This window comes from Moschus berezovskii, chromosome 22 (assembly GCF_049115385.1).
Source record: "Moschus berezovskii isolate FMDL1 chromosome 22, NW_MosBer_1.0, whole genome shotgun sequence".
Classification (NCBI taxonomy): Eukaryota; Metazoa; Chordata; class Mammalia; order Artiodactyla; family Moschidae; genus Moschus; species Moschus berezovskii.
This window is the reverse complement of record NC_142481.1, coordinates 49,397,794-49,410,265: the sequence shown is the minus strand read 5'-3', so window position 1 is coordinate 49,410,265 and position 12,472 is coordinate 49,397,794. Positions and strand designations below refer to the sequence as shown.

The 12,472-nt window shown below is 49.1% G+C and overlaps 1 protein-coding gene across 3 annotated transcripts in view; it reads right to left on the bottom strand.

Annotated features, from left to right (window-relative positions):
* ANKRD11 (ankyrin repeat domain 11) overlaps positions 1 to 11,509 on the bottom strand; it is a 124,995-nt gene extending 113,486 nt beyond the window's left edge. For all 3 annotated transcript variants that reach the window (XM_055412927.2, XM_055412922.2, XM_055412926.2), the window contains exon 1: positions 11,217 to 11,509. The gene's annotated coding sequence lies outside the window, so the exon portion shown is untranslated. The remainder of the gene's footprint in view (positions 1 to 11,216) is intronic.
* Positions 11,510 to 12,472: the final 963 nt, after the last annotated feature.

Genomic DNA, 12,472 nt, shown 5'->3' with positions numbered 1-12,472 from the left:
AGCCTTTGGGCAAGGAATCTGGTGTGCTCTCCCTACAAGGGCCAGGACAGCCTTTTCTCCCCTCTGATACAGGGACAATACCTGGAGAATCTACTCACTAGACAGCATCAACTATTAACAATGAGGGTTTACTTCTCTGAAGTACAGGCTAGGTTTCCAAGTCAAATTGGAAATTCATTTAATTCAAGAGGGGAAATGTCTCGTGAGCAGTCTCATCTGTGTGACTCAGCTCTAAATCTTACAGGTGACTAGTTGTATTTTCAGCAGTAAAGCTACAGTTTAGGGAATGTAGCCACTAATGACAGTCATCTACATGAGAAGTTTAGAAAGTACCTTAGCTTTCAGTAAGGACATGGGTCCTAGCCAACTCTCAGGTCACTGTCCTGTAAACACCCAGACGCCAGGCCACGCAGGAAATAAACTCGTCAACATTAATCTGTTTGCTGCAAATCTCTCCACCTCCTTCAGAGGCCCACAACCCACTTCCACCCTCCACTGAGAGGACAGAAGCTGCCATTTCCAAACTCGCGAAGCTTGGCCCCTTAGCACAGACACCTGGCACCCCTGCAGCTGGTATTAGCTGCTGTGAGGACTTCAGCCTGCAAGCAGCTCAGTAAGAACAGAGTCTGTGGACAGGGTTGAGGGGGAGCACAGACTGCTTCCTTAGCTTAAAACCAACAGCCCAGACAAGGACGTCAGCCCCACTTGCAAACACTTGGAAACCAAGTAGCCTTTGCCTGCTTAGGAGCTTTTATAAATGAGGTTTAACGAATACCAACTTACAGGTGTTAGCAGAGCAAGTCACTAGCAAGGTGTGCAGCTGAAGTGCCAAGGACATTTACATCTTAAAATCACAGGATATTCCTTTCCTGTCTGCGTTTTTTTTTTAAGTTATTTTTACAGAACCCTCCTCGCTGAAAGCCCAACCCTGAAAAGCAGCCCTGGATAAACAAAGAAATAATGCCAAGCCTGCCTCGGGGAAGGTGAGAAAAGGCCAGAGGGCACCAGCCGCCTGAGCCCCTGCCCACCCTAGTCCCACTTCTTTGCTGATGCGCAGTCATCATCACTGCAGTTAGTCCAGAAGCAACAAGGAAGATGAGTTCTCTCCCTCCAGTGAGCAGCAGCTGTCAGCCAGCACAGAGGTGAAATGCCTTACTGTCATGGAAGGGTGGTGACACAGGGGCCTGGCAGAGCACGGAAAGCTTAAGTGAGACTGAACACAAAGCCAAGCACCTCGCAGCTGAGCAGCCCAAAACATCCACTTCTGCATCTGCGATGAGACTGTGAGCAATTCAGGGCCCTGCCAGAAACAGTACAGCCTACAGAGACCATCCCCCGCTGAAGGCTCCCGGCCAGACGCCCTGAGTGTCACTGCTGCCCCGCCCACGGTCAGACCAAAGGACGAAGTCCTTGTGACACGGCACATGACCAGCATGCTGTGACAGAGCAGGACAGAGGCTCTGTTCTGATGGCCTGAAGCCAACCAACCGCGCCTACTCTCACGCAAGCAGGCCCCCACGCAGCCTCAAAGCACACGAGCTCCAAGCAGAACACTGAGGCTCTCCTGCCAGGTGCCACTCCTTTCTCAGACGAGAGCTTAACTTTTAACATCGATCTTTTGGGCAAACACTGGCTAAGCATCTAATCTTATGTGCATAACATGTGCGGAGAATTATGAGAGACACAAAGCAGACAGCATCCAAGAGAAGCCTAAGATAGGGCAGTCTTTCTCCTCTGGATGCATTCACCACCTCCACCGCAGGCTGCTTCTCCAGCTCCAGGTTCTCCAGCTCCTACTACTCGTACCCAGAACTACTCTACTGGACCTGCAGTTGAACATATGGGACAAAAGAGGTGTTCAAGCCAATCGCAGGCTCCTGGGGAGTGGCCCACTCCTCCCTGGAGTGGGGCAAGCACCAGAGACGGGGCACCTGGGTCTGTCACAGCTCCACAAGCAGGGCACCTTCCATAAAACTGGTCATCCCTCTCAATCGACCCTCAAGTATGTATATCAACACTTGTCAGGAAACACCATCCTGCCCACACAGCCCACTTTCAAGATTCCCTGGACGCTCTGAGGACCGCTTTATGATGGGAAGCCCTCCCTGTCCCCTGAGCGGCCTCTGGCCAGGATCCAGCGGACACACTTCATTCCTCGGTCACTTTCCCAGGACAGCATCTCTGCCATGTATGTGAACTCAGGCATCATTCCTACAGCAAAATCTCAACCCCGTCATCCACCTCTTCCTGGTCATCATCACATACTTCTCCCCAGAAAATGGTGTTCCCACTTTCCCTAACAGTGTCTCTTCCACTGAGACCTTTTTAAACCCGATATTCATCCTAAAGCAAAGGACAGCAAGGGGACAAGAACAGCCAGAAGATGAGGCAGGGCCTCTCGTGAGCAGCGGCCACCTGGCCACTCTCCCTCCGCCCAAGCCCTAGATGCTGCCTTCTCCCAGCCCCAGATCCAGGCGCGGGGCTCTCACTGCCAAGCCTTCTGCCCACCAAGCACTGGCGTTCCTCTAGCCTCTCTGACACCACCCACTCCACGCGTGGTCTCCGCCTCCCCATCCCCATCAGTAGGGCCCTCGTCCCCAGAACACACACTCAGACTGCGCTCTGCTTTCCTGGCTTCGGCCACTACCGGCTTCTTCATGGGCTCTGGACCGTCCTCACGTTACCACCCGCCCTGCCCACCTTTGTCCAGAGCCTTCTGACTCTGCTGCTGCCCCTGCTCTGTACACCCAGAGCACTTCCTCCAGCGCACCTCCCAGAGCTCGCAGTGCCCTGGCCCCTGCGGGCAGCTCTGGCCTCACATCCTCCTTCCTCTCCCTGCATCCACCACACAGTCCTGCACACAGTGAGCCACCAATGAACATCTGACTACATCAGTGGAACGTGGGGAAAGCTGTCTGTCCAGTCTCAGAGGCCCCTCCCTAAGACGTGTACTCACCCCAGTTCCCAGCTGTCCTCCCAATACACAGCAGGCCACATTCAGAAAAACCAGAAGTCAGCGACATGACTGCCGATACACAGTGGCTTTACACAGTGCCAAATGGGTGAATGGTTATGACGACAGAAAAAACAAAGACTACTCTTCACAACTGCCAAGGTCATGAAAAACAAGGAAAGACTGAAAAACTGTTACATACAGGAGAAGACTAAGGAGACATGCAACTAAATGCCATGTGGGATCCTGGAGAAGGAAAAGGACATTCGTGGGAAGTGAGTGAAATCTAAATGCATCAGGGGTTGATTAACAGCATAACGTATCAATGCTAATTTCTTAGCTTGGCCAACCTTAACACTGCTATGTAAGATGTTAACAATAGAGGACCTAAGTAAAGAATATAATGGAACTCTATTATTTTTGCAACTTTTCTGTATATCTAAAATTATTCCAAAAAAGAAAGTTTATTTAAAACAAAACCTTGGGACTTCCCAACAGTCCAGTGGTTAACACCACGCTTTCACTGCAAGGGGGCACACACTGAATCCCTGGTCAGGAAACTAAGATACTGGATGCCAAGTGACGCAGCCAAAAAAATAATAAGACATTTAATTTTTTAATTGAAATTAAGTTTTTTAAATAAAAATTTAAAATAAAACAGTACTTTATACAGAATGTGCATTTCCACCATACCCTGTCAATGCCAAACTACACTAGCTGACCAATGGTACTGTGTCTTCCAGGACCCAAGAGAGCTCTGATGAACTGGGGCCAAGTGCCAGAGCCTACTGCACACTGACCTGACCCAACCTCACCTGTAAGGACAGCATCTAAGGACTCCAAGCCTAGTGTGGTCAGCAGAGTAACTCCCCCAAAGAGGTCCACATCCTGATCCCTGGCACCTCTAGACATCTCAGGCTAGTAATCAGCAGACAGAGGACTGACTACCATGGATGATTCTGGTGAGCCCAACATAATCACAGGGGTCTTTAAAAGTCGAAGAGGGAGGCAGAAAAAAGTCAGAGGAGGACGTGACTTTGGAATAAGGTCAGAGAGATGCAAGGTTGCCAGCTTTAAAGATGGAGGAAGGGCCCATGTGAAGTGCCTCCAAAAGATGAAGAGGCAAGGAAATGGAGTCTCCCTGGAACTGGCAGAAGGAACCAGCCCTTGTAAGCCTCTGGTCGTTTGTTACACAGTCACAGAATTAAGCAGTGACAGCACTTAAATGGAAAACTCACAAGCGCTTCTCCAAACCCTTAGACCATGTTTCTCTCACCCTTCACAGCCTCCTGAGTCAACCCCCACCCCTCCACCTCCCTTCCGAGTCCCACCTCCCTCCAGTCAACAGACTTGGAGGCTTAAAAGAAAAACATCAAGGAAAAAGAGATGCTATGGGTTAAATTCTAAGAGATTTTCTCCCCAATTTTCTAAAATTTCACTGTGCCATTAAATAACTTTTTTTTAAAGATTAGTTATTGCTTAAACTTACTCTTTAAAAAGTCAGTCATCTGATGAGAACCCAGATTCAGCAGAATCAGATCTAATCACTTTACCAAAGAAAAACAAAGTTCACATGTACCTCATTAAGGTCATATCTGCTGAAATCACTCAGGATATGAGTGAAAGCACGTTACTTTTCTAAGCTTCATATTAAATGATAAAACACTTCAAAGATCACCTTTCCCAAGTATTAGGGGAAAATTCTCCCCATAAAAAAACATTCTGAGTTTAAGCATATTTCATACATTAACCTCTAAACTCAAAAACTTCAAATTCTAGATGGACTCTTCTCAAGATAATGGAAATATCTATGTAGGTAAGCTAAATATATTAGGAGCCATTCATACAACTCTGGCAAAGAAAGAATTCACAAAGTCTAGAAATTCCTTGAAAACATAATCACCTTGAGGGCTACAATTTCCGACCCCTAAGGCTGGCCATAATGCTCTGTAAGCATCCAAAAGGGTTAAGATTTCTTATAAAGTGTTCTACACATCCTTTAATTAGTCAGGCGTTTTAGTAATTTTTTTTTAGTTAATTCCTTCAAGAGTGGTGTCTTAGGGTTTTGTTGAGTTTTTACTTTTACTTCCTGTTTTACAGGATGTAAAACCGCATTTAGAAACACACTGCTGCTGCTAAGTCACTTCAGTCGTGTCCGACTCTGTGTGACCCCATAGACGGAAGCCCACCAGGCTCCCCCGTCCCTGGGATTCTCCAGGCAAGAACACTGGAGTGGGTTGCCATTTCCTTCTCCAACGTGTGAAAGTGAAGTCGCTCAGTCGTGTCCGACCTTTAGCGACCCCACGGACTGCAGCCTACCAGGCTCCTCCATCCATGGGATTTTCTAGGCAAGAGTACTGGAGTGGCTTGCCATTGCCTTCTCCGAAAAACACACTAGCAAGGCTTAATTTCTTAAGAGTAATAAGGTTCTCCACTGCATTTCTCACATTCTCTGTTTTAGGTTCAGTTCAGTTCAGTTCAGTCGCTCAGTCGTGTCCGACTCTCCGCGACCCCATGAATCACAGCACGCCAGGCCTCCCTATCCATCACCAACTCCCTGAGTTCACTTAAGTTTACACAATATAGCCATAACATCTCCAAGTCTACATTTTCACCCTGAATTAAATGAAAGTTTTATTTTGCTGGACATGAATGAAGTAAAAAAGAAAAACAAAAACACTATATAACTTTAGCCCAAACCTTATGAACCAAGCACCTTCCCGCAATGTCCTCATTATTAAGAAACGTTCATTATTCCAGCACATTTGCATTCTGGGTCTGAAGATGACCACTGGAAGGGGGAGAGGATGGGCTGCTCACTACTGCTGAGCTGAGAACAATCTACTTGCTGTATTTTAGATGAAAAATAATCTCTGATATCAGAAAGTTATCAGGCATTTACAAATTAAATTTCAATCCCAGCCCTTCTTAAAGGTCACCTTTTTTAGTTGAACAAGTAGCTGGAGAAGGAAGGATTTTATGAATTTTAGTTAACCTTGACCAAAAAAAACACTTCTTTTTCAATCTAAGTGATCAAAAATGTTTTTAGTTGAGAAAAGGCCAACATTATGTCATGATGAGGTGCACACTGGTTTCTTTACAAGTGGAAAAAGAACACCTACAGATTTTCAGGATAATAAATAATTCACTGCACAGATGCCAAGGGCAGGACTGGACATGCGGGTCTCGCCCAGCCAGCAAGCACTCAGTAACTCAGACAGCACCGCTCACCTCGATCCTGGCTGGGGTGGGGTACCCTGCAACAGGATTTTCAGTCATTTCGGCCCTTGAAATATCTGAGCTATATTAATAGGCCAGACTTCTAGTATTTTTACACTGAAAACCCCCTTAACTGTTTCCTCACAGGATCATAGTTGGAACTGATGGTTTTCTCAAGTTCTAGAATAATACCTTTAGTTTCGAAAACAACCAATCCCCCTCACCTAAAATGTTAAAACCACACAAACCTAAACCTACTGTTATCTAAACCAAGAACTCAAGTCTTTATCACCCAAATTATGTCCACAATTAGGGTTTTCAATAGCAACAACCTTTTCCCAAGTACGTAACAGGTTCATTTTTTAAACTTTAGAAAACATAAACCACACACAACCCTATTTTCGTGAATTTCTCCCCAAAGAGATTTTTTTTTCCTTCATTAAAATACCAAAACTGAGCCGGGGGATAAGGGATAAACGTAAAGGGGGCTGCCTCCATTCTTGAGAATTTATATTGCTTTGGCCTTTTTTATTACAACTGCTCAGGAAGTTAAAAACTAAATCAAAAAATGCTAACCCTTTCAAGGGACTCCACTATGACACTAAACCACTGTTGACACAACACATGAGCAGCACCAGCAGCAAAGTACACCTGGCCAGCCTGACTGTGGCCCCAACACAGCAGTCCTACCAAAACTGCCTTCACAAAGAGAACATTCTCCTTCTTCCACAAAGACAAACCTCCTTAATTACGGACATTTTCCTTTGTCTCTTGTTTTGTGCCAACTGTAAAAGCCATACCCCACACCTTCCTCTAAATTGTAAAGGTAAACTTGTAATGATAACAAATGGGAAAACAGCTAAAATGTACATAGCATAATTTCTAGTCAGTCAAATAAATGTTCATAATCCTAAGTTTGTCCTTTCAAAATTACTCAAATACTTCCATACACAGTCTTTAAACAATTCAACAAATAACTTCTTGAGCCAATTTTATGACCATGGTCATTCCTAGCCTGCAATTAGGATGACAAAGAGACCATGCCTACCTTTATTAAGCTTACAGCCCTGCTATCACGGGGCACACACAAACCAATCACATCTGATCAACTGTGTCAAGTTCTACGTGGCTATCACAAGGTGGGGTTATAAGAAGACTTTATGAGGAAGCATATTTAACTAACACCCAAAGGCTGAGCAGGTGTTATCTTAGAGGTTTTGGGGTGGGCGCAAGTAGGGAAGACTTGCAAGGGAGACAATAATGGATACTCAGCAAGACCTTGACCAGGCAGAGGGTCACGTAAGAAATGAAAGGCCAATGGAGCCAAAGCATCAGGAGTTGAAAAGACCTCAGTGAAGTGTGTGTGTGGATGGGGGGGCAGGGGGTGTCACACAATCAGGGTTAGACTGATTAAAAATCATCTGGGACACTTTTCTTAAAAATGCTTGTAGTTCTACCAAATACATAAAATGCTAAATAAATAAAACACTATTTGGGCTTCCCTGGTGGCTCAGTGGTAAAAAATCGGCCTGCCAATGCAGGAGACATGTCATCCCTGGTCCAGAGAGATCCCAAGAGCCAAGAAGCAACTAAGCCCCTGCACCACAACTACTGAGCCCACTCGCCACAACGGAAGCCTGGGCACCTAAAGTCAGCGCTCCACAAGAAGAGAGCCCGATGCGATGGCAAGTTCTCGAACTGTAACTGGAGAAAAAGTCCACGTAGCCATGAAGACCCAGCAGTCATTAAAAAAAAAAACCTATTTGGTCCAAAGGTGAATTTGAAGAAAATTTTAAATATGGAGACGGAAGAATAGCACAAAAATTAAGAAAAGCACAAAAGAATGCTAACAAAAACATACATTTATGTACACAGCTGAGCCTGACTCTGGCTTAAAAGATATCAAGAATAACTTCCATCAAACAACAACAACAAAGCCACTTGGAATAGAAACATCTCTATCAGAATTAACAAAGGTGTTAAAGTGGATCCTTTCCTAAGCCTTTTCAAAAAGGCTTTCTAACTGCCTGCATTCCAGGTGCCGGGGGTTGACCTTTTTTTTTTTCTGTACAGCTTTAAGATAAAACTGGAGAGGTTGAACTGCAAAGAAATTCCATTTGAAATTCAAATTAAGAGAACACATATGAAAACATTTCAAGACAGTTTAGCTTTCAGTTATTTGCGTTCACTTATTTTCTGCGTAAGTTTACCAAATTGCCGCGCTCGATCCCCACAGAGCACTGACTGAACAAGAGCAAACGGACACGGTGCACGGCCAGACAAGCAGTGCAGCTCCAGTCTCACCTATTAACTAGCGATTGTCTCGCTATCAAAGGAAGTTCATCCATTACACTTTCATTTGAGACATGAAGGGACTTACACAGGATAATGGACAAATCAAAACACTTATTTTGGCAACAAATGACGATTATGCCCTGAACCAGCATTTACTGACACTCTCTAATTATGTTATTTAATTGATGATGGGCTCAGTGCCATCCTATGCAAAGTAACTCCTCTCTCTTACTGGATGAAATGTAACCTTCCTATGTCAAATGTACTTAAAAACTCAAGGATCACAATGCATCTTGACAAATACTCTTCAATACAAATAGCATAGTTTCTTTAACTCTATGTGTAGAAAGTTCTACTTGTCACTGTATCAACACTGTAATTAGAGCTGAGATGACAGTCACTGGTCCCAAGCAGCCCATCTGGTTTGAAGAGATGAAAGGCCTGCTGTGCAGTGTGATTATCACGGCCGGGGCCGCAGCACACCCAGAGAAAAACATCCAACAGTGGCAACCCAGAGGTACAACTGCAAAGGAGGAATTCACAATTACGTGACACCTTTAAAAACAAACTTCTGGTAAATCTTGTTATGTACATTTTCCCACAATAAAAAAAAAAAAAACAGAAGAAAAAGACCTTTTCCAAGTTCCAAATCTGGGTCAAATTTGGCACTATCTTTGGGCAGCTTTTTAACAAACTCAGGAGGCACGCACAAAGAACAGAGGAAAATGTCACAGCAACTTGGGTCTTTGTTTCCTCTGTCCAGAGAGCCAGCCTATCAAAGGCGAGCCTGCTCCTGAGCGTGACACCACAGAGGGCAGACAACAGCTGAATGGAGGGCGGGGGACCAAGGGTCACAATCTAGGTTGAGCAAGATGTGTTCCTTTTTCTGCTTTAACGACAGTTTCAAAGTAATACCAGAGTACTTGTGCAATCATCCTCAAAAGACACAAACAGAACTCAGGTCCTCCTGGATGGCAACACTGAGGAAGAGCAATCAAGGTCCTACAGAGAGCAAATGCAGTCTCAGGGTCTCTGATTTAGAACTATCCAAGTTATGCCATTGACTGGGTCTGCATGAACCAAAAATAGTAACTGTTTCAATGGCACTTTTTCCACAAGCAGAATCATCTTACATCTTTTGGCTAAGAGCATTTCATCACCGCCCCTCCACACACCAAAGGATCAGAATAGTCTTAAGTTTTGCAATTCAACAACTGCATACACTCTCACTCCTCAGTGGAGAAGGAATGTGAAAGATATTGCGCAAGTCACTTCAGAAGACCCTCTCACCATATAACAAAGTCTGAAATTTGACTATGGAGAAATTCTTGCAAACGAATATAAAGCTTCTCACAGCCTACAGAAACCATGAAACCTAAGCCTGCTGAATCTGAACTGCTAGAAAGAAAATGGTTCTGAGAGCACAGAGCCCTCTTAGGCCAGCTTAATCTTCCAAAGCCTCTTCCAAAACTCTTCGGAAGTTGGGATAGGAAACACAACAGGAGCAGAAAACCTTGACAGGACACCAGGAAAAGAGCAGCCCCCAAGAAAAATTAAGACTCCCCGCAAAACACCAGAGATACAAGACTCAACACAATCCCTCTCTGAGAGGGGACTGAAACCATGTGGCAGGGCCAACCCTACATACACACTCACACATACACATACACACACACTCACAGCTACCGCCCTGCCAGGGGATGATGAAATGAGGAACGGAAATTAACATTTCAGGCAACGTCTCACATTGTTCCTTGAGGCCAAGGGCTGCTGCTGGTGCAGCCGCCGCCGCCGCTTCCCTCCCACCCGCCCCCGGTCCCGCCTACCCTCCCCCCGAAACACCCCCGCGCCGCTGCCCCGCATTCCTGCCCCTCCGCGGGCCCACGCGCCTCCCGCGGTCCCAGCGCCCCCTCTCCCTCCAGGGCCCCGGCTCTCCCGCCCCCTCCGGCTTGGAGCCCGAAGCCGCCTGCTCCCATTTCAAAACAGCGATAATAATAGGGACGCTGGGAATAACAACTACAGCCCACACCGCGAAGGCGCCCCTCCCGCGGGTCAGAGGTCGGCGCCCCGCTCTCCAGGTGCCCGGGGCCCTCCGCAGCTCCGCGCCGGCCTTTCAAGGTTGCCTGGGCCCCCCAGGCCCCCCAGGCCCGCCTGGAACGCCCAACTCCCCCCCATCTGCCCCTCGCGCTGCCCCGGGACCCCCAGGTCCCCAGGCCCAGCCGAAGCGCCCCGTCGGCCCCTCGGGCTTCCCAGGCTCACCTAGAGCCCACCCTCAGCCGCCTCCGGGCACCCCCCAGACCTGCCCCGAGTCCCTGTCGGCTCCTCAGAACCTCTGAAGACCCCTGTCGGCCCCTGCCCGCCCACAGTCCATCCCCTGCCCCGCAAGGCTGCCCGGGATCCATGTAGCCCCCCCCCCACCAAGGCCCCAGGCCCGCCAAGAGCCCCTCCAGGCCTACCCCAAGCCCACCCTAGCCCTCGTCTGCCCCTCAGGCCAGCCTGGAGCCCCTCGTCGGCGCCGGGGCCCCAAGTCCGCCCGAAGGCCACCGTCGACCCTCCCGGCTGCCCCCCACAAACCCACCTGAATCTCCCAAAAGTCCGCCCGGAGACCCAGGGCGCCGTCACCACTGCCCCGGACCCTGGACCCCAGGCCCGCAGAAGCCCGCCGCGCTGCTCCGCCCGGCGCGCAAGGCCTGCAGGCCGCGAGGCCGCCCCACGCCCGCCCCGAGCCCCGCGCGGCCGCGGCTCTCACCGGCTCCTGCTCCTGCTCCGGCTCCGGCCCGCGGCTCAGCGGCGGCGCGCGGGCGAGGCCATGCAGCCCCGGCCCGTCACCGGCCCGCGGCCCGAGCGGGAAGGCGGCGCGGGCTCCGAGCGCCGGCGAGGCGGGCGGAGACGAGCCCGCCCTCGGGCGGCGCCGCGGCGGTCTGGCTCTCACTGAGGGGGCGTCGGGCCGCGCGCTCGGCGGCGCCTCCCCGCTTGGGGCCCTCGCTCCATCGCGCTCCGGCTCGGGCGGCCTCTGGCTCCGGGACCCGGCGGCGGCTGCGGCGGCGCCGGCAGCATGAGACGTTACCTCCCATTGGCCCGCCGTATCCGCCACCACCATTGGTCCGCCGAGTTCGGGCACAGGGCTGCTTACGTCACGGTGTCGGGGAGGAAGTGCGCATGGGGCCAAGGGAGACGGCGAGATTGACAGTCCCTAGGACGGGCTGGGGCGGGACCAGAAGGACGTCCGGGGTCGGATTGGACAAGGTCTTGCGTCCAGGCGCAAGGGTCGCCGAGGTAGCGAGAAGCTGGATTGGCTACGTGTTTCGCACAGGGGGCGGGTCTTTTGGCCTCTGACATGACGATTGGTCTTTCCAAGTGCCGGAAGTGGCGAAGGGAACGGTCGGGAGCGGGTCTGGGCGGAAGGCGCTAGAAGGCGCGGTGTCGCGGGCCGCCCACTGGTAGGGAGGCGCGCCCGCGAGTTCACTGCCGGGGCTGGGGCGGTTGGTGCTCTTGTCAGCTCACACCCAGGCCATTCTGCTCTCGTTGCACCTGCCGCTGGCGCAGGGACTCTTGACCACCGTCCACCGACCGAGTCGCCTCTCAGATCTGCTTTTTTAAAGGGAACGAAGATCCTTCAAGCCGCGCGGCGGGACCAAAGAGAAAAACACTGACTTCAACCAAATAGGGAATTAAAATTAGGAAATATGAATAAGGAGGCAGTTTGCCTAGAAGTAATCTGAGAACATACTAAAGCAAAAACAAAGTGAAATTCCACAGAAGCAGAACCTACGGATAAAAATACACAGTAGCAAAAAGAAGTGCAGAGAAAAGGAAAGAATGAAACCTTTCAACACATTAATTCACAAATGTTTACTGAGTGTCTGTTACCGGCCAGGCACTAAATCAGGCACTGGAAACGAACTGAAACAGCGGCTCTACCTACCAGCATGTGGTTTCTCACCATGGAGGGAAGACACACGTTCGTTGAATACAAGTACCTAATTACCGGCTGTGATAAGTGCT